The 19823-nt window shown below is 48.6% G+C and overlaps 1 pseudogene; it reads right to left on the reverse strand.

Annotated features, from left to right (window-relative positions):
* Nucleotides 1–1228: 1228 nt before the first annotated feature.
* Nucleotides 1229–18902, reverse strand: LOC136500288 (uncharacterized; annotated as a pseudogene).
* Nucleotides 18903–19823: the final 921 nt, after the last annotated feature.

The raw sequence follows: 19823 nt of genomic DNA on the forward strand, positions 1-19823 counted from the left end.
CGCCAAAGATGTTTGTTGCAGAGCGACACTTGTTCTTTTTTTTTTTCTTTTTCCACGGCACTGGTGTCGTCTTCGTCTCTCCTCTGGAGGGCAAATTCGGAACGCAGGTTTTGGTGGCTCCCAAGCAGCCCAGTGGAAATGGCGGCAGGGAACAGCCTTGAATCACTCGCTGTCCCCTCCTCGCCCTCTCTTCTCTGGATGGATAGTACAGTGGACCTGTACTCGAGCCGCCGCTAATTTTTTTTAGGACAAGCCGCCGCTAATAAACAATGGTAATTTGCACGCTAACCTCGAGGCACAACGCACCGGCCATGCCTCGGGAATTCGTGCCCGCCTGGCCCTATTACCATCTTTTTATTATTTTTGGAAAACAATTAATTAGGGAATATTTTTTCCTATATTCCCCTATTAAATAGGGTTACGGGTGCATTCTATATGAGAAAGTTCCTTAGCTCGGATGGTTACTGCATCGAGTTGTAAGTGCAGCGACTCGAGTTCGAAACTCGATGGACGCCTTTTTTTTTTTTTTTTGCTGCGTGGCGCTTGCGCTTTGGCTGCATGGCTCGTTTTTTCGCGTTTGCGGCTGGGCGTGGTGCTTGCGTTTGGGCAGTTTCTACGCGATTTTGCCGTTCGCACTCGCGGTAGGGAGGCGCTCCGGCGTTCGATTTTCGCCGTTGGCGCGAGTTCAACCGCGATGAGGCGCGTTTAGCCTCGTTAGTTTGGTTCGTTTTTTTTGCGTTTAAGTGCGCTGGCGCTCGTTTTTTCCACTGCGCGCGCTCAGCATGTTGGCTTAGCAGGTCCGACACCTCGTTCCTTGGTTGATCTATTTAAATGCTCAGCAGGTCCGACGCTTCAAGTGCTTCATCCTCCCTTGCCTTCCTTGCTTGCTTGCTTAAACGACATGGCTTACCTCTTCTCCACTGCAATGGCTAATCCATTCGATTTGAACGTTCGTGTAGAAGAAGATGACGACGACAATCTTCCATTCGATCTCAATGAGGCAATATTGGAGGATCACACCACATATGGTAATGTACTCAGTTCGTTTATTCTTTTTTTATATTCAAAGCAACGACGTGTGCTAATGTTTCTCATTTTCTTTCTTCTTTTTTGGACAGGGTTTGATTTGAACTTGCCACTAGACGAGTTTGGTGCGGTTGATTTCGATTATCTACAAAACCTGCCCGGTAAGGTTTATAAATGAGTTTATAAATGAGTTCTACCTATCTCAAAAATCTGAAAACCCCGGCGGCAAGGAATCCAGCACCATCTCCGAGTCCGGCGCGAGCTCCTGCAACTCCAGCGTGATGGAGTCCGGCGCCATCTGTGATTCCGGCACCACCTCCATCTTTGAGTCCGGCGCGACGACCTCCTCCGGCTCCTGCGACTCAGGCGCGACGAGCTCCTGCGACTCAAACGCGACGAGCTCCTGCGACTCTGGTGCGTCTCTTCCAAGTGCGGCACGACGTCCTCCGCGGCAAAAAACAGACGCGACGACAGACTCTGCGGCGAGCAGCACCCGCGCCGCCGGACTACATGGCGAGCAGCACCTGCGCCCCCGGACTCCATGGTGAGGAAGCGAAGGCAAGCCCTAAACCCTAGGCCGCCGGACTCCACGGCGAGCGTTCAGCTGGAGAGGAATGAGTGGCTAGCGTGCTACGGAGAGGAAGGAAGGCGGCGCGTGATTACTGCCTTGACGCGGCGCTATTAACGTGTGGCTGTTCGGGAGCCGGAGCGCAGCGCGGGAGCCGGAGCGCGTGCATGCAGGGGCAGCGGCGTCCAAAACTTTGCATGAGCGGTAGAACGACTTCCTTTCCTCAACTCTGATTATGCGCTAGAACGACTTCTAAAACCTATACGAAGGGAGTATATCATAAACAAAAAAGACATAACTACTCACTCCTATTGGGCACTGGCCGAGAGCTTTGTAGTAGTGCTGCTAACACTAGCCAGTAGCGAGGGCTTCCTTTTTAATTTTAATTTTGCGAGAATGGAAGTCGCCTTCACCGAACAGAGGCGTATTTGTGTCCAGTAGGTAGGCAGGCAAGCTCCGTTTGCGTGGCTCGGAGCGTGCCAAGACATGACACCCATCGCGAACAGTGCCGCCGCACCCGCACAGCAGGTACACTATATATACTAGTACTAGTACTAGTACTATACTCCTACGGAGTAGTAGTTTATCATGCAGCACAGCGTGCACGCTCTGACCGAGCATTCATCAAACTGTAGGCAGCCATGTACCAAGTCCAACGGCTGGTTATTATTGTATAATAGTAGTAGTTCACAAGTGACAGCGAGAGATGCCCTACAAGTACGTGTTCTAATCCAGAAGCCACATGCCCCTCCAGCGTCCACGCTGGACCTGGATTTTTTCCTACAAACACCACCGATTAATCAGTGGTAATGATACAACAGGATCCTAGGTACCAATGTGTCCACTAAACTAGCTGTACGTACGTCCAACTGATCTTTGACCAGGCCGGATCCAAATCCCATGCATGGACCAACCAACAAGGTAGTGCTTGATATCAGTATCATCATGCCAGCAGTGTTTGTGCAGAATGCATGTACCGTAGTAACAGTGGTGAAATGAGCAGCAGAGTATAGATACGGTACCGTGAACCACAGGTTGGGGCGGGAGCTGATGGTCCCCCCCCCCCCCCCCCCCCCCCCCCCCGTTGTCCCTGTGCAAAACAAAATGCTGCCCGAGAGAAAGAGCCGCCAGCCTTTTATTTTTATCATCAGTCACCTGCAAAAGGGAAAGGGAAAGAAGGCTTGGGTTAGTGCAAGGACCTCGGGGGAAAAACACACGCGACGACACCAACAGTACATTCAGATTCAACATCAGATGCCATAGAAGATGCAGTGCAACTGCGCAAGAACAAAAAATATATTGTGACATTACAACTCTGCAAGAAACTAACTCTAGAGACAGCAGTATATGACCACACTCATCAGCACAGAGGGGGTCAAGGGTTGCAATCTTACAAATGCTGATCTAAACAGCAATTTGGTGAATGAAAACTGCAACAAGATATATATATAGTTGGTAGTAATGGTCCTGACAGGATATAGTACGTAGCACTCTGCCAGCCGTTTTCTTGTTCGGGTATCAAGAATTCAAGGTACACATCACATGTGCTGACAGGGTTGCAAGATGGCCTGCCTACTTTCGGGCATCAAATTAAGCACTGAACAGCTTTATCTGCCCGTTACAAAAGGATAGTTCAGTTTAGGTGAATCCTACCACAGGAGATCTTAAAGGTTGAGGTCACTAGTCCTAGGTTTCTTTGTACAGGCAGAAGCCAGAACCTTGGCTCATTTGGTTTCTTTGGACAAAGTTTCCCCTGGGTGCCCAAACACATTAGGCACACAGCTTATTTTTTCTCAGCAATAACACATTTTTGGTCTCCTGCTATAAAAATGAGCAAAAGCAAGGCCAGTTATGCTACACTAATACTGGCTAAAATCTAACAGCATGCTCATCAACTAAAATTTTAGACATGATTTATTTGCACCTAGGGATATTGCATCACAGAAGGTTGTTATTCTACTTAACTAAAGTCATACAATGTACTACAGTGATGGAGTACAGTTAGGATCTGCAGCCGTGAAACACAGTAATTGTTCTCAATGCATTACTCTGAAGATAACTAGCAGTGAGAGAGGGAGGGAGGAGATTTGCCTGTACATTTTGTTGCAGAAGAAAGAATTCAGCGATGCAGGAGAAAGCATTATTATTTTAACAGAATCACAATAGTTGTTAATGCCCAGCTAATTGAATGGCTGATGAGGAATGCCAGGCGTAAGAACTGCACCAAAAGTAGGGCTGCAAATTCAGTCACAGCAATAACGAAAAATAGTGTTACTCCTAATAGTGTGGTACATTGGAGCTTACCATCAGATGAAATGGCAGAACACTCACGAGCAAAAACTTCTCTGGGGTCTAAAGCCAGATTGGATACCAAGATTTTATCCAAGTTTTCTTCCCTGAAAATATGAGCAAACAAAATGCAGTTAGCAGGATCAATATGAATTCAGCACTGGAACATAGAGTAGCGCAGGATCCCTAGTTTCTATATTAGCATGGCAGGAAATTCTCAGTTTCTATAAGGAATAACTTTTCCATGTCTGCTTCAAAAGAGGAGCATTTGGTCACAGAAAATGTTATAAGGAAATTCACATTAAGTTAGGATGACAAAATAAAAATAAAAACAGAAGCAATTTCAACTAGAGCACCGCTGTCCTATAATAAGTTTGATAGTGTGCCCAGTGTATTATCTAATGTACTCGACTTTTTTTGGAAACAGAATTGGTCATGGATAGCTATGACTTATAGGTATAGAGTACTTACTGAGCCCATGATGGAATCAATTTACATCTACGCCTTATTTCCCTTTGATGCTCCAAGATTTCGAAATCCTTTGCATCAGAATCTTCATAAGGTGTCATTCCATAGGACTGCGATATGTTTACAGAATGAATGTTAAGCAGAATACTTCTCAAACCATAATGTCTACAAAGTTCTGGTAAATGAAAGAAAACCACAAGGAAAGCCACTAGATTCTGGTAATCAATATAATGCATTGTGCGAAACTGCGAATCAAAGGATCCCACTGCTTTCACCCTGTATTTTTTGTCAGCATCTCAACTGTTTCAAGTTTTGGTACCAGATGTACATCTGGACTGTGTGTGATATTTTGATGTGTACAGTCATGATGTGTTCTCCTTGCAAGAGAATGACTAGATAATGTAACAACTATGCTTATATTTAAAACTTCAGTTGTATTTTTTGTATAATTCTAATAGGCACTATAGAGAATTGAATTGAAATTATTAGAAAATTGTTGTTGGCGGGTCTAGCTAGAACCTGTCATAGGGGAACCTTCCCAGTAGTTTGCAAAAAATACAATAGAATGTAATAATTGTAGCATGCACTGTCCGTCACAGCTTATAGCATAGGTCCACACCTGACAACTGCAATAGCTCTCACATCTAGATTCCAAGTTAATTATATGTCATAACAATCTTGCCCTACCAAAAAATATTTTGTTAACACTTTTCTTACTCCCTCATTAATGAGAAGAGCACTAGTTCTCCTTTCCTGTTTCAGGATTAATCTGGGACTTTATAGCCCTTGAAGAAAACGAAAAGGTACCTTCGATCCTAAGGATTGTTAAAATTTCATATAGATAAATCAACTAAAAGAGTATACCTTATCCACATTGTCTGACAAGTTTTCCGGAACCTGAAGCCCAGAACCTGCTGATTTCCAATCTGCATACATGGCCTTCACACTGTTGCTTTCAGATGCTAAAAGTCTCTGAACAGATTCCATCCTTTCATCAGATAATAATTGATTTCCTACCCTTTCGACTAAATTCTCCACAAGATCCTTGCCATCCTGAAATGATTAAAATGACTTAAAAAGATAGTTCATATAGTAATTTGAAAAGCGATGTTAGTTTCAGTATTTACTAACAGTATCTTTTGGACAGGCATCTTTCACGGTATTTGTAGAATGTATTATTTCCTCCAGCTGCTTTTTATGTTTCGGTGCCTCTTCAGCACATTTCTTTTTTCTGTCATTCTCCCTCTTTCCATCACCTTCTCTCTGCCTCTTCGTAGTAATAAAGTCTGCTCCTGTTTTCTTCTCGTGCTCCACTTGTTTTTGTCTGTGCTCTTTCTCTTGCTTTAATCTTTGAAGCTCTAGTTTCACAGCTGCTTTGTGCATTTCACGCTCGGTTTGCTTCTTCTCTTCAAGACGCTTTGCAGCTGCCACCACCTTAAGTGCCCTCACTCTAACATCTCTTTTTGCTGCAAGTGAAAAGTTTCATTTATTGGATTGTCTGATGTGCCCATTCAGGAAAAGAATGTAAGCATTCTGTACAGCATCAAGCATATGAATTATGATCATAGCATCATGCATGACTACATTAGAACACTTGCATTAAATTAAATTTCGAACTAAAAATAGTTGTAAACAGATTAGACTTACCACATGATTTTGATGCCTGCTGATTTTGTTTTGCAAGTGGTATAATTGATGTCAGTTTTGATACTGTATTCCGAGGCCTGCAACCTTTCTTAAGATTTGTTTCCCATCTTTTCCTTTCACTTTTGCTACATGACGTTTCTGTCTTACTTAATCTGTCATGGAGTGAATAAGTAATTTTTCCAGCATTTGTAATCGAAAGAGCACGAACCTCCTTCGGGTTCTTTATGTCCTGATTAACTCTGATATGCACATTCTGATCAGGCTCCCTTATATAAGATTTCCCAGCTATCAAGTCTAGGCTGCTTGTTCCTTTGCTTTGATATATATTAGTAGCATACCCAAGCAGCCTTTTGCCACCGAAGCATTGCCTTGAATAATTTCTACCAATAGAATGAGATGGTTTCGCTTGGTTCTCATTTCCCCCTAGAATGGTGCTATCTTCATCAATTTTAGAGCAACCAAATCCTGATATAGAGCCAAGATAATCCAAACTAGATCCAATCGTTGCAGGGAGCTTTTCCAGGTCATACTTCTCAAATGAAAGGGTCAAAGGAACATCACTATCCTCTTGTACACTATAAACATTTGATGAACCAGAAGTCTGACCATTGGACATCATTGTTGTAAAGAATAAGCATGTCGTGTTTAGCATAGGATGCTAGTTTTCTATTTCTGGTACATCCTAGTTTTCAGCTAGAGTTTGGCTTGGTCACGGTGACCATGCCGAGTCGTGTGCGTCTGGGCGTTTTTCATGGCGCACGTCGCCCACGTTCTGTGGCCGTGGGATGGCACGGTGAATCCGCAGGGCGTGGGCGCGGGCGATCGTTGAAGACCGCTCATCTTGTATCCGTGTGCAAATAAAGGAAAGAAAACAAGAAAAGGCAGTAAGTTGAGTTGCGCTGCGCCAATCCTGTGTCTCGACCCTTGAACGCGAGTTCATCCGTTTCATCCTGAGTTCGTCGAGAGCCTGAGAGGAAAGAGCGAGCGTCCCAACGACAATTGAGATCGATCCTAGTACAACAACTGGTATCAGAGCCCGATTTCGTCGCTGGGATCGTCATCAAGCGATCACCGCAGCGTTCATGCCGAGGAATTCGCGGAATTCCCGATCGCCGGGGCGCCGGCGGTCTTGGAGTCCACCCGGCGGCCGCGCAGGAGGCAGCGGCGGGGGTGACCGTGGGCTTGGTGCTTCACCGCACGGTCAAGGACATCGGCAATGCTGGGTGGCCTATGTTGACGAGAACAAACTACACCGACTGGGCGGCGCTGATGAAGGTGATGCTGCAGGGCCGGTACCTGTGGGACGCCATCAACGTCGGCACCAACGATTTCACCGACGACCGCAATGCGCTGGAGGCATTGTGCAAGTCGGTGCCGGAGGAGCTCCGAGGGAGCATGGCCAACAAGACCACGGCGAAGGCCGCGTGGGACGCGTTGAAGACGCGGCACATCGGCGTGGATCGTGTGAGGAAGGCCAGGGCGCAGTCGCTGCGTCAGGAGTTCGGCGACCTCGTCTTCAAGGAGGGCGAGTCCATCGACGACTTCGCGTATCGCATCACCAAGATCACCGATCAGCTCGCCGTCTTGGGTGACGTGATGGAGGAGGAGACGATCGTCCGCAAGTTCTTGCAGGTCGTCCCCGATCGGTTCGGTCAGATCGCGGCGTCGATCGAGACCCTCCTCGATCTCGAGGCGGTCTCACTGGAGGAGCTGGTGGGGCGGCTCAAGGCAGTTGAGGAGCGCCTAGATCGAAGGAGAGGCCGAGGCGGCGGCGGTTCAGGCGCTGGCGGCGCTTCCGGCAACGGCGGCGCCGGAAAGGAGATCGACGGCAAGCTCTACTTCACCGAAGAGCAGATGCTGGCCCGGTTTGCGTCCCGCCTCAACCTCAACAACTGACGGGCCGGGCACGCATGGCAGGGCGCAATCTGGCTCGGGCGCGCGCCGTGGCGGAGGTGGCCGCGGCAGGGGGCGCAGGCAGGGGGCAGCCGCGCTCGGGGCCGTCCAAGGGCGGCAACAGTGGCAACGGCGACGACGACGCATGCCACTACTGCGGCAAGTCCGGGCACTGGAAGCGGGAGTGCCGTAAGAAGAAGCGTGACAAGGAGAAGGCGGCAGCAAGCCAGCCGCAAGCCAACCTTGCCCAGGCGGAGGAGGAGTCGCCCTCCCTATACATGGCAGTGGTGACCCCGGCGGAGGACAACGTCCGCCGCATGCACCACGTCGAACACGTCTTCCTCAACGAGCGCAAGCTCATGCCAGACATGGAGGAGGGTACCGTGCACGGGGAGATGAAGTGGTACCTCGACACCGGGGCATCAAACCACATGACGGGCGATGCAAGCATCTTCTCCGAGCTGAACCATGGCGTCATCGGATCCGTGAAATTCGGTGATGGTTCACTGGTGGAGATCGCGGGGCGTGGGACTGTGTTGTTCGAGTCGAAGGACGGCGGTCACCGGGCGTTCCACGACGTCTATCACATCCCGCGGCTCCGGAGCAGCATCCTCAGCATCGGCCAGCTGGACGAGAACGGCTGCAAGATCGACATTGACGACGGCGTTCTTCGGATGTGGGATCGTGGGAGCCGGGAGCTGTTGGCCAAGGTGAGGCGCACAACGAACCGCCTCTACATCCTTCCACTCAAGCCCACCAGGCCAGTGTGCCTGGCCGCGAGCTACAACGACGACGAGTGGAGGTGGCACGCCCGTTTCGGCCACCTGGGGTTCCAAGCCCTGCAGAAGATGAGCAGCAGTGGCATGGTGCGCGGACTACCCTCCATCGAGCATGTCGAGCACGTATGCGACGCGTGCCTGGCGGGGAAGCAGCGTCGAGCATCATTCCCGCAGGCGGCCAAGTATCGCGCCACGAAGCCCCTTGAGCTGCTCCATGGCGACCTGTGCGGCGCGGTGACACCTCCAACACCTGGTGGTAAGAAGTACATCATGCTCGTCGTGGATGACATGTCCAGGTTCATGTGGGCGACCTTGCTCGCCAACAAGTCCGACGCCGAGGCAGCAGTTCAAGCGTCTGCGCGCCGGCGTCGAGAACGAAGCAGGTCGGCGGATCCAGGCGTTCTGCACTGATCGTGGGGGGGAGTTCGTGTCGGCGAGCTTCCTCGAGTACTGCTCCGAGCACGGCATCAAGCGACACCTGACCGCGCCGTATACTCCACAACAAAACGGCGTGGTCGAACGGAGGAACCAGACCGTGCTCGCCATGGCGCGGAGCATGATGAAGGCCAAGAACATTCTAGCGTGGCTTTGGGGGGAGGCTGTAATGACGGCCGTGTTCCTCCTCAATCGCGCCCCCACGCGGAGCCAGGTGGGGCGGACGCCATATGAGGCATGGTACGGTACCAAGCCAGCAGTTCACTTCCTGCGCGTGTTCGGCTGCGTCGCCCATGTCAAGATCACGAAGCCGAACGCCGGGAAGCTGGATGACCGAAGCAAGAAGATGGTGATGATCGGCTACAAGGAAGGCTCTAAGGCGTACAGGGTGTTTGACCCTACCGCGAGCCGCGTGCACAGTCACAGCGCGACGCGGTGTTCGAAGAGGGCGCAGCCTGGGACTGGAGCTCGCCCAACAACAGTAACAACGGAGCGACGGGCTACAGTACCGAGCAAGGTGAGTTCGAGGTGGAGGACGAATGGGAGATTCCTGGCGAGGAGGAGATCGTCGCTGCCACACCGGCGGGACACGGATCCGCAGGGACATCACCACGAAGCGGCACTGCATCACCTGCGGCCCCTGCGCCATCGGCCCCACCTCCATCACCACTGGCAACCACGGCACCGGGACCTGCATCAACGACGTCCTCGGCCACCACATCGCCACGCACGCCGTGGGTACAGGGTGGCCCCATACCCTGGCAAGGAGAGTTGCCGCAGAAGAGTCAGGTCCCTGTCGAGTTCGTGTCTCCGACCTCTGGAGCCCTGGAGACACTGGACGCTGACGACGATAGCAACGCCACCCATCGCTTCAGGGTCGTCGACAACCTGCTGTACGACGACGACGAGCTTGTGGCGGACGGTGATCTGCTCCTTGCTGTGGACCATGAGCCTGCCACCTATGATGAGGCTGCAGGCGCGAAGGAGTGGCAACAGGCGATGGTGGAAGAGCTCAAGTCGATCACTGACAACAAGACTTGGACGCTCACTATGCGCCGCGCGGTACAAAACCCATTGGGCTCAAATGGGTATTCAAGATTAAGCGCGACGCAGAAGGGAACATCACTAGGCACAAGGCTCGCTTGGTGGCCAAGGGATATGTGCAACGCGCAGGCGTGGATTTCGATGAGGTATTCAGCGTCCGGTAGCTCGCCTCGAGTCGGTGCGGTTCCTCCTTGCCATCGCAGCACATCATGGGTGGACAGTGCACCACCTCGACGTCAAGTCCGCATTCTTGAATGGTGATCTGGCAGAAGAGGTTTACGTTGAGCAGCCGCCGGGTTTCAGCATCCGAGGGAAGGAGCGGAAGGTCTACAGGCTGCACAAAGCGCTGTATGGACTCCGGCAAGCCCCACGAGCCTGGAACGCCAAGTTGGACAGCTCACTGCAGAAGCTTGGGTTCAGGTGCAGCACGGCGGAGCACGCCGTGTATGTACGGGAAGCCGGCAACAGCTTACTGCTAGTGGGAGTCTATGTTGATGATCTCGTCGTGGTCGGTGCAAACCAGGCGGAGGTCGATCGGTTCAAGAAGGAGATGGCCACACTATTCAGCATGAGTGATCTCGGTCCTCTCCATTACTATCTGGGGATTGAAGTTCAGCAGAGCACAAACGGGATTACTCTCTGTCAGAGTGCATACGCAGAGAAGATCATCGAGAGGGCTGGACTCAAGGGGTGCAACCCATGCAGCACTCCCATGGAGCCAAGACTGAAACTGAGCAAGTCTAGTTCCAATCCACCAGTTGATGCTACTCTGTACCGCAGTGTCGTCGGGAGTTTGCGGTACCTGGTACATACACGGCCAGACATTGCCTTCGCGGTGGGCATGGTGAGCAGGTACATGGAAGCGCCAACAACGGAGCACTGGAGCGCCGTCAAACATCTTCTCCGGTACATTGCAGGGTCGCGCTCTCATGGCTGTGTCTACAGACGCGGTGAGGGTGCGCTGGAGTTGATTGGCTACAGCGACGCTGATCTGGCCGGTGACTGCGATGATCGGAAGAGTACTTCAGGGGCTCTCTTCTTCCTCGGACAGAGCCCTGTGAGCTGGCAGTCACAGAAACAACGAGTGGTGGCGCTGTCATCATGCGAGGCGGAGTACATCGCCGGAGCTACCGCTGGCATGTCAGGGAGTCTGGCTCTCACGCCTGCTGGCAGACCTGACAAACAAAGCAGCCGTGGCACCGCTACTGTACATCGACAACAAATCCGCTCTAGCGCTAGCAAGGAATCCGGTGTTCCACGATCGAAGTAAGCACATTGGCATCCGTTTTCACTTCATTTGTGATTGCATCAATTCCGGGGCCATCAAAACGGATTACATTAGGACTGGTGAGCAATTGGCGGATCTGCTCACAAAGCCGCTTCCACGAGAACGCCTTTAGGAGCTGCGCGTCAGGAGCGGCATCGTCAATGTCTTCATCGGCATGACATGATTAGGGGGGAGTTTGTTGTAAAGAATAAGCATGTCGTGTTTAGCATAGGATGCTAGTTTTCTATTTCTAGTACATCCTAGTTTTCAGCTAGAGTTTGGCTTGGTCACGGTGACCATGCCGAGTCGTGTGCATCTAGGCATTTTTCATGGCGCACATTGCCCATGTTCTATGGCCGTGGGATGGCACGGTGAATCCGCAGGGCGTGGGCGTGTGTGATCGTTGAAGACCGCTCATCTTGTATCCATGTGCAAATAAAAGGAAAGAAAAACAAGAAAAGGCAGTAAGTTGAGTTGCGCTACGCCAATCCTGTGTCTCGACCCTTGAACATGAGTTCATCTGTTTCATCCTAAGTTCGTCGAGAGCCTGAGAGGAAAGAGCGAGCGTCCCAACGACAATTGAGATCGATCCTAGTACAACAACCATAAAAGCACCATCAAAATCCAAACTACATTTGCTAGCATAACTTGCGTTGCGCTCTGGTCATCACCTGGCTAGGAGGTCCTAGGGATGGCGGGTTAGAGCTCATACGTGCCACGATCGCCCTTAGGTTTGAGATCGATGAAACTTGACTAACCCTACATCCCTGGGGTCCATCCAGTTTCCTCTTGATCTTGCCTAATGTGGAACTTGCTGGCATTGTCTACAATGGAGGTCGCCCCATCGTCACCACCTCTGCCCGGCTGCATGTCATGCGATGGACGGGGTTTATCCAGGCCTCGGCAGCGAGCCTTCTAGTGGCTGTAGAAGTTGAGCTCGTGGGCATCCCTGCCCATGCCTGGAATTTGGCGACCGCTGAAGTTCTTTTGGATGAGCTCTGCTAGATTAATGGACTGCACCCGGGCAATGCTGATCGACGCAATGTGTTCATGGTGAAGGCTTGGTGCTCCGATCCTGCTCTCTTCCCCCTGAGATGACGCTGGAGATCGTGGAGCCCCCTCTGGCACGTGGTTCCAAGTGCAGATGTTAACCTACCCCATCAAGGTCACGGTTTGTCCCCCCATCGAGTCTGGTGCATACCATGATCCCCGCTCCCCCCTGAAGATGAAGATGAAGATCGTGATCATCACCGAAGTCGTAGGACTCATTCTTCTTTGTCTTCTCCGGCTCAGGCCATGGCACCGAGCGATGCTAAGTCCTTTGGCTAGGCTGGTAGGGCCTCGGTCCATGAAAGGTTGGGCTCTCAAGTCCCTGAGGTAGCTAGGGATCCCTCCTCAACTGTCGTGCTCAACATTGATGATCGGTCGGCCATGTCTGCTAAGGCCTCACGATGTGATGTCGCTTCATGTGGTTCCGATGCAGACTGAACTGGAACCAAGGAGACCATGATTATGGACGATGTCGTTATCGGGGGGCTATTGCTCGAGGGCTCCTACACGTGTGCAGATGTGTTTAAGGAGAGTGTTGCCACTGATACGGCGGTGGAAGGCAAAAGAGACACTGATGTCGGGCGGATTGATGATAGGCCACAAATTGAGATCCCTCTGGAACTCTCCTGTGGGCCTTCGACGCGTCCTGCTGAACGAGGAGAATCTGATGGGCCTTGGGCTGATGATCTCTCTAGGGGACCTTAGTTGGAGGCATCTAGGCCACCTCCCCTCTCCTCCCTGGATGGACTGAACGAGGCCCATGTGGTGGTTGAGTCTAACGCCCCCACCTCTGCTAGCCCAGATATGCTGGTCGAGCCTCATGTTGTCTCTGTGCCTTCGGACAAGACTTTGCCTCCCTCCCCACGGTCGTCGTCCTCTGATTGCTCCTCCCTATGACCACGGCCAGCTAGCTCGGCACAAACTTCCACTACAGCTCCCTCTTCCTCAAAATCGCCACACCCCACCACTGCTGCTACTTCCTCCTTGAACTTGCCACTCTCGGCCACTATCGCTCCTACCCCCTTGAACTCCTCATCTGTGGCTCAGCTGGTGGCTGCGGCTTTGCAGCAGACCTTACAGGTCTACTCGCGTCGCCACCCTCATAGAAGAGAGAGGGCGGTAGATTCAACTGTTGCTGTCTAAGCTTCCTCGAGTGCGCCTCCCAGCCTAGCAACAGAGTTCATCAACGCTCTGACAAAAATTTCGGGGGTATCATGCCAATTCCTCATGTCAATAAACGAAGGAAGAAGAAGCTAGAGCCACCTAGCAAGGAGCCTCGATGGAGTCATCGGATTGTGGGCTTCCCCACGACAACATTGAAGGTATGCCCCTCACATCTGAAGAAACAAGTCATGCGTGCACTAGATATGAATGTCGATGAAGAGAGGGAACGCATTAGCCAACAACCCTGGATGATTATGCACAACGCTTTAAGCAGCCTATGCCAACTTCTCACACTATGGCCCTAGCTGCTCTTTTCGGATGGGCACTCCCTGAGGCAGTTTCTGATGCTGACTTGGTAGAGTGTATTGTTTGATTGCTCCAGGTCGCTTTTGTTCTTCAGTATCATTATGGATCCGGCACACACCCTAAATTGGAATGTATGAGGTTTGAACTCAGTAGCGAGACAGGATGTTGTTAGAGTCATGGTGGATGCCTCTAAGATTGATGTTGTTTGCCTACAAGAAACTAAAATGAATACGGTTTCTAGGCGTCTAGTCCTGTCCATGTTAGGAAGTGAATTTGATAATAATTTCATTTACCTTCCTTCTGATGGAGCCAGTGGTGGAATTTTGGTGGCTTGGCGGATTCAACTAGGCACTATTGGAGCTACTAGGGTGGATGCTCACAGTGTCTCGATTCAATTCTACTCATGTGATGGTAGTGTGTGGTGGTTGACCTATGTATATGGCCCCCAACAAGATCAAGACAAGATCCAATTTCTTTAAGAACTGAGGGATGTCAGAGTTCAGTGCTCTGGGCCATGGTTGGTAGTCGGAGACTTCAATCTTATTTATAAGGAGGAGGACAAAAACAATTCCAATCTTAATAGAGCAATGATGGGAAGGTTCAGAAGATGGATAAATGATTTAGGGGTCTCTAAAATTCCTCTTCACGGTCGTAAATATACATGGACCAACTCCTTCACTAATGCTTCCCCTACTCTTGTTCAGTTGGACAGAATGTTCTGTACACTAGATTGGGAAGATCAGTTTCTAGGTTGTCTCTTGCAGTGTGCTGCTTCTAATCACTCTGACCACTATCCCCTGATCCTTGGGTTGCAGGATATCATTGGCTGCAAGAAAAGATTTCATTTCGAAGCTCTCTGGCCTTCTCTGGATGGTTTTCTAGAAGTAGTGAAAGATGCTTGAGACACTGTACAGCCTAGAACCTATCCACTTGATACCCTTGCTTTGAAACTCAAGGCAACTGTCAGAGGGTTATAGAGCTGGAGTTAGAAGAAATTTGGCCACTTCAAGTCCCAATTGCTTCTGGCAAAAGAAATCGTCCACCAACTTGATATTGCTCAAGAAAGTAGGCCTCTTCAACCTAATGAATTATGGCTATGTAATAATCTCAAGAAGCATTCACTGACGCTATCTTCCCTGCTAAGAACAATATCAAGACTCAGGTCCAGGATAAATTGGCTAAAGGATGGGGATGCCAACACAAGGCTTTTTCATCAACATGCAAGATATAGAAAAAAGAAGAATTTCATCCCCAAATTGCATGTTGGAGATCAGGTTATCATAATGCATGAGGATAAGGCAGCGGCTGTTCTAGATTTTTATGACAGTCTCATCGGGACTGAGTGTGCTAGAGGGAGAACTATCAATCTGGACACCCTTGGCAGCCCCGGCTTTGATCTTAAAGCTTTGGATTTGCCTTTTTCAGAAGAAGAAGTGTGGGACACCATAAAGGAGATGGCACCAGATAAGGCTCCTGGACCGGATGGGTTCATTGGGCATATTTTATAAAAGTTGCTAGACAGTTATCAAGAATGATGTGATGGCAGTAGTTCATTTTCTTTGGACTGGAAATTTTAGAAACCTCTAGAAACTAAATTCTGCATACATTACTCTGATTCCAAAAAAAGACTCATGCTGTTCAAGTCAAGGATTATAGGCCAATTAGCTTGGTTCACAGCTTCGCCAAACTTGTGGCCAAAATCCTAGCTAATAGGCTTGCAGGTCGGCTGGATGAGATGGTGTCCTCCAATCAAAGTGCTTTCATCAAAAAAGGTTCATTCAAGATAATTTCATGATGGTCTAGCAGACAGTTAAATTCCTACACTCTAAAAAGCAGCCCAGAATTCTCCTGAAGCTTGACATTACCAAAGCTTTTGACTCAGTGTCTTGGGCCTTCCTTTTGGAGGTGCTTAGAAAATTGGGTTTTGGTTCTCGCTGGTGTGACATGTTTTGTGGCCTCTTATCATCTTTGTCCACCCAAGTTCTCTTGAATGGCATCCCAGGAGAAGGTATTTTGTACAGAAGGGGACTGAGACAGGGAGATCCGCTATCTCCTATGCTCTTTATTCTTGTTATGGTTGTGTTAAATTAGATGTTCACAAGGGCTTCTGAAGTTGGGCTACTACAGCCTTTGACTAGTAGGCCTATCCAGCACAGAATCTCCTTATATGCTGACGATGTAGCCATTTTCCTTTAGCCAAATGCAGCAGATATCAATTTGTCTTTACAGCTACTGGATTTATTTGGTGAAGCATCTAGCCTTAGGACAATTGTTCAAAATAGTAATGTGCTACCAATCCATTGTGCTAAGGAAAATCTAGCCCTCATTTAGAATCTGTTGCCCTATGAGATGCTGGATTTCCCTTGCAAATATTTGGGTCTGCCCCTGACCATCAAGAAGCTGACTAAGGAGAAGGTATAACCCATCATTGATAGAATTGCAGATCAGCTTCCTGGGTGGAAGGCTGATTTGATGACCCGAGCTGGTAGAGTTATTCAAGTGCAGTATGTTCTCACAGGAATCCTGATTTATGTGGCCATGGCAACAGATCTCCCACCTTGGGCTCTCAAAGCCATTGACAAGATTAGAATGGCCTTTCTGTGGAGAGGTCGAAAAGAGGCAAAGGGTGGTCACTGTCTCATTGCCTGGCCTAAAGTGTGCCGGTCCTGAGAATTAGGTGGTCTTAGGATTGCTGATCTGAAGGCTTTGAGTATCACCTTAAAAACACAATGGACATGGCTCAAGTGGAGTGAGCCCAGCAAACCATGGGCAAATCTACCTATCCAAGTCAGTAGAGAAGTAGCTGGCCTCATTTCTGTGGCTATAATAACTGAAGTTGGAAATGGATCTAATACACTCTTTTGGGAGGACAAATGGTTAGATGGCAAAAGAATCCAGGACATCGCACCTCTGGTATATGCACTGGTTCCTAAAAGAAGATCTAGTAGACATACTGTGTTGGAAGCACTAACTAGGGGAAAATGGATAGAGGACATACAGGGTGAGATCGGTTCAACTGCCTTGATTCAGTATCTTGACCTTTGGGATATCCTGAATGGTGTGGAGCTAAATGAGGAAATTCCTGATACGCACATCTGGAGGCTATCTACTTCAGGAAAATATACAACAAAGAGTGCTATGATACACTTTTTTAGGGTGCAATCTTCTTTTAACCTTATGAGAGAATCTAGAAATTGGAAATCCTCCCCCCTGCCCCCCAAATGCAAATTTTTTTCATGTGGCTTGTCGCTCATAATATATGTTGGACAGCGGATAGATTGGTAAAGAGGGGGCTCCCTCATCTAGATTAGTGCCTTCTATGTGATCAAGAGGAGGAGGACATTCAACATCTTCTTGTGGGCTGTGTATTCTCAAGAGACTTTTGGTTCTCCCTCCTATCGCGCTTTGGTTTTGTAGCACTTGCTCCTCAACCTTCTGACCAATCCTTTGATAATTGGTGGAGAAAAGTTGATAGTGCTGCTAGTGGAGATTATAGGTTGGGTCTGAATTCCCTAGTCATTTTGGGAGCCTAGAGCATCTGGTGGCATAGAAATGATTGTGTTTTTAATGGGGCAACCCCAAATGTTAACTTGGCTCTGGCTCTGGCTAGGGAAGAGGCTCATTGGTGGAGCCTAGCAGGAGCCAAGGGAATTTCCCTGCTCTCTGCTGAAGGATCAGTCTAATGGACTGTTGTAGGGTCGTCTTTTTGTCTTTCTTAACCGGTGATCCAGTGTCTATGCAGTGGTGGGTGGGTGTGTGGGGTTCAGGTCTATATATGACTCTCTTTTTCTTCTATTAATACAATGATACGCAAAAAAGTGTCTACGGAATAGGAAAGGGATCGATTCATGAGATTCTCGAACCTAGATGGTAGTGACTGATACATACTGTCTAGAGGTTTTATCTTATACTTTACAGAAAGGCTGGAACAAAAGTTAACAAGCTTTTTAGACTCACAGGATCCCTGAAGTGCCCTCTCAGTAATGGTCGGGCTGTCAGATGGAACAGGGATGCTAAAGCTCTGGCATTCTAGCATTAGCACACTTTTGTCCGATGACATTACACTATTCCTTTCTAAAATGTGTGATACTCTTGCCCTCTTAGATGAAGCAGCACTCAGAGCTTCTGGCCTTGCAGATATATTTATGTTATTCTAGACACAGACATCATGCACCTCAGTAGTATCAGCCAGGTGAGAAAGCTGCAGAGCAGATTCATTGATTAGAGCACATAGCACATGACATCCTGAGCTTTGCTGTATAATAGTTCTAGAGCTTCCATTGTCACACCTATCTAAAAGACTGCTTCTTTTTCTTAATTTTCCAGTCTGTTCGATTATGTGCAAGAGATCCTTTTTCAATCTTTGGACTCACCAAACAAAAATGCCTTTCATGAGAGGTGGTTTCAGAACTGTGTCCCACTTCCTTATCAAGCAGTACAATGGGGATAGAATAAGTTTCTTTAGGGACAACAGTTGGAGGCCAGCCCTGAGATACTTCAGTAGAAATATTATCAATAATATCAATTGCACCATTTTCGGGAAGTGGACAGGATACACAGTCAAGCCCTTCTAGAAAATTAGATTTAGTTGAGTGCAATGAACCATTTTTGAGCGATGGCCTGGCCATAGAATTTGATGCTTCAAAGGTTTGAAACCTTGGTCTTTCAAGAGTGTTTTGTTTGACCTAATGGTTGATTTCAGACAATTCATGTAGCACATGATCTGCATTTTTGCCTAATAACATTATACTATTCCTTTCTAAAGTGTGCGATACACTTACCCTCTTAGATGAAGCAGCACTCAGAGCTTCTGGCCTTGTAGCTATATCTATGTTATTCTAGACAAAGACATCATGCGCCTCAGTAGTATCAGCAAGGTGATAAAGCTGTAGAGCAGATTCATTGATTGGAGCAGATAGTACATGACATCCTGAGCTTTGCTGTTCAAGAGTTTTGGAGCTTTCATTGTCACATCTATCCAAAAGACTGCTTCTTTTTCTTGATTTTCCACTCTTTTCGATTGTGTGCAAAAGATCATTTTCCATCTTTGGACTGACCAAACAAAAAGGCCCTTCAAGAGAAGTGGTTTTAGAACTGTATCCTCCTTCCTTATCAAGCAGTACAATGGGCATAGAATAAGGGCTTGTTTGGATCGTGGCCTCGCCTGGAGAGCCCCGCCCAGGCAGGTCGATCCAGCCCTAGGCGTTGGAAATCGACGACCTAGGGAAGCTGCCTGGCCCAGGCGTCGTTTTTAGGTACCGATCCAAATAGGCCCTAAGTCTCTTCAAGAACATCAATTTGAGGCCAGCCCTGAGATGCTTCAATAGAAACATTATCAATAATATCAATTGCACCATTTTTGGGAAGTGGACAGGATACACAATCAAGCCCTTCCAGAAATTAGATTTAGTTGAGTGCGATAAACCATTTTCAAGCGGTGGGCTGGCCATAGAATTTGATGCTTCAAAGGTTTGAAACCTTGGTGCTTCAAGAGTGTTTTGTTTGACCTGATGGTTGATTTCAGACAATTCATGTAGCACATGATCTACACTTTGGGGGTCAGTGAGATAAACTGATGCCTTCCTTATAGTATTTCCTGCAAAAGAATATCCAAAGTTGACATCCTTGTGTTCTCAGGAAGACAGGAGCCATCAATGGACAAGTTCACATTCACATAAATGGGAAGAGTAATGACAAAGTATTCTAGTCCAAACTATAAAAACAAAATCACAGCACGTTATGTTTTTTCAGCACACGGAAACAGGCAAGACTATAGTGAAAAGATTTAAAAGAACAACAAAATGGAAATCTCAGTGGCCACTAAATACATCATCTCTAAATCACAACCTAAATACATCATCTCCGCTGCGTCCCGGCGCTCGATGGC

Source organism: Miscanthus floridulus, chromosome 13, assembly GCF_019320115.1.
Source record: "Miscanthus floridulus cultivar M001 chromosome 13, ASM1932011v1, whole genome shotgun sequence".
NCBI classification, from domain to species: Eukaryota; Viridiplantae; Streptophyta; class Magnoliopsida; order Poales; family Poaceae; genus Miscanthus; species Miscanthus floridulus.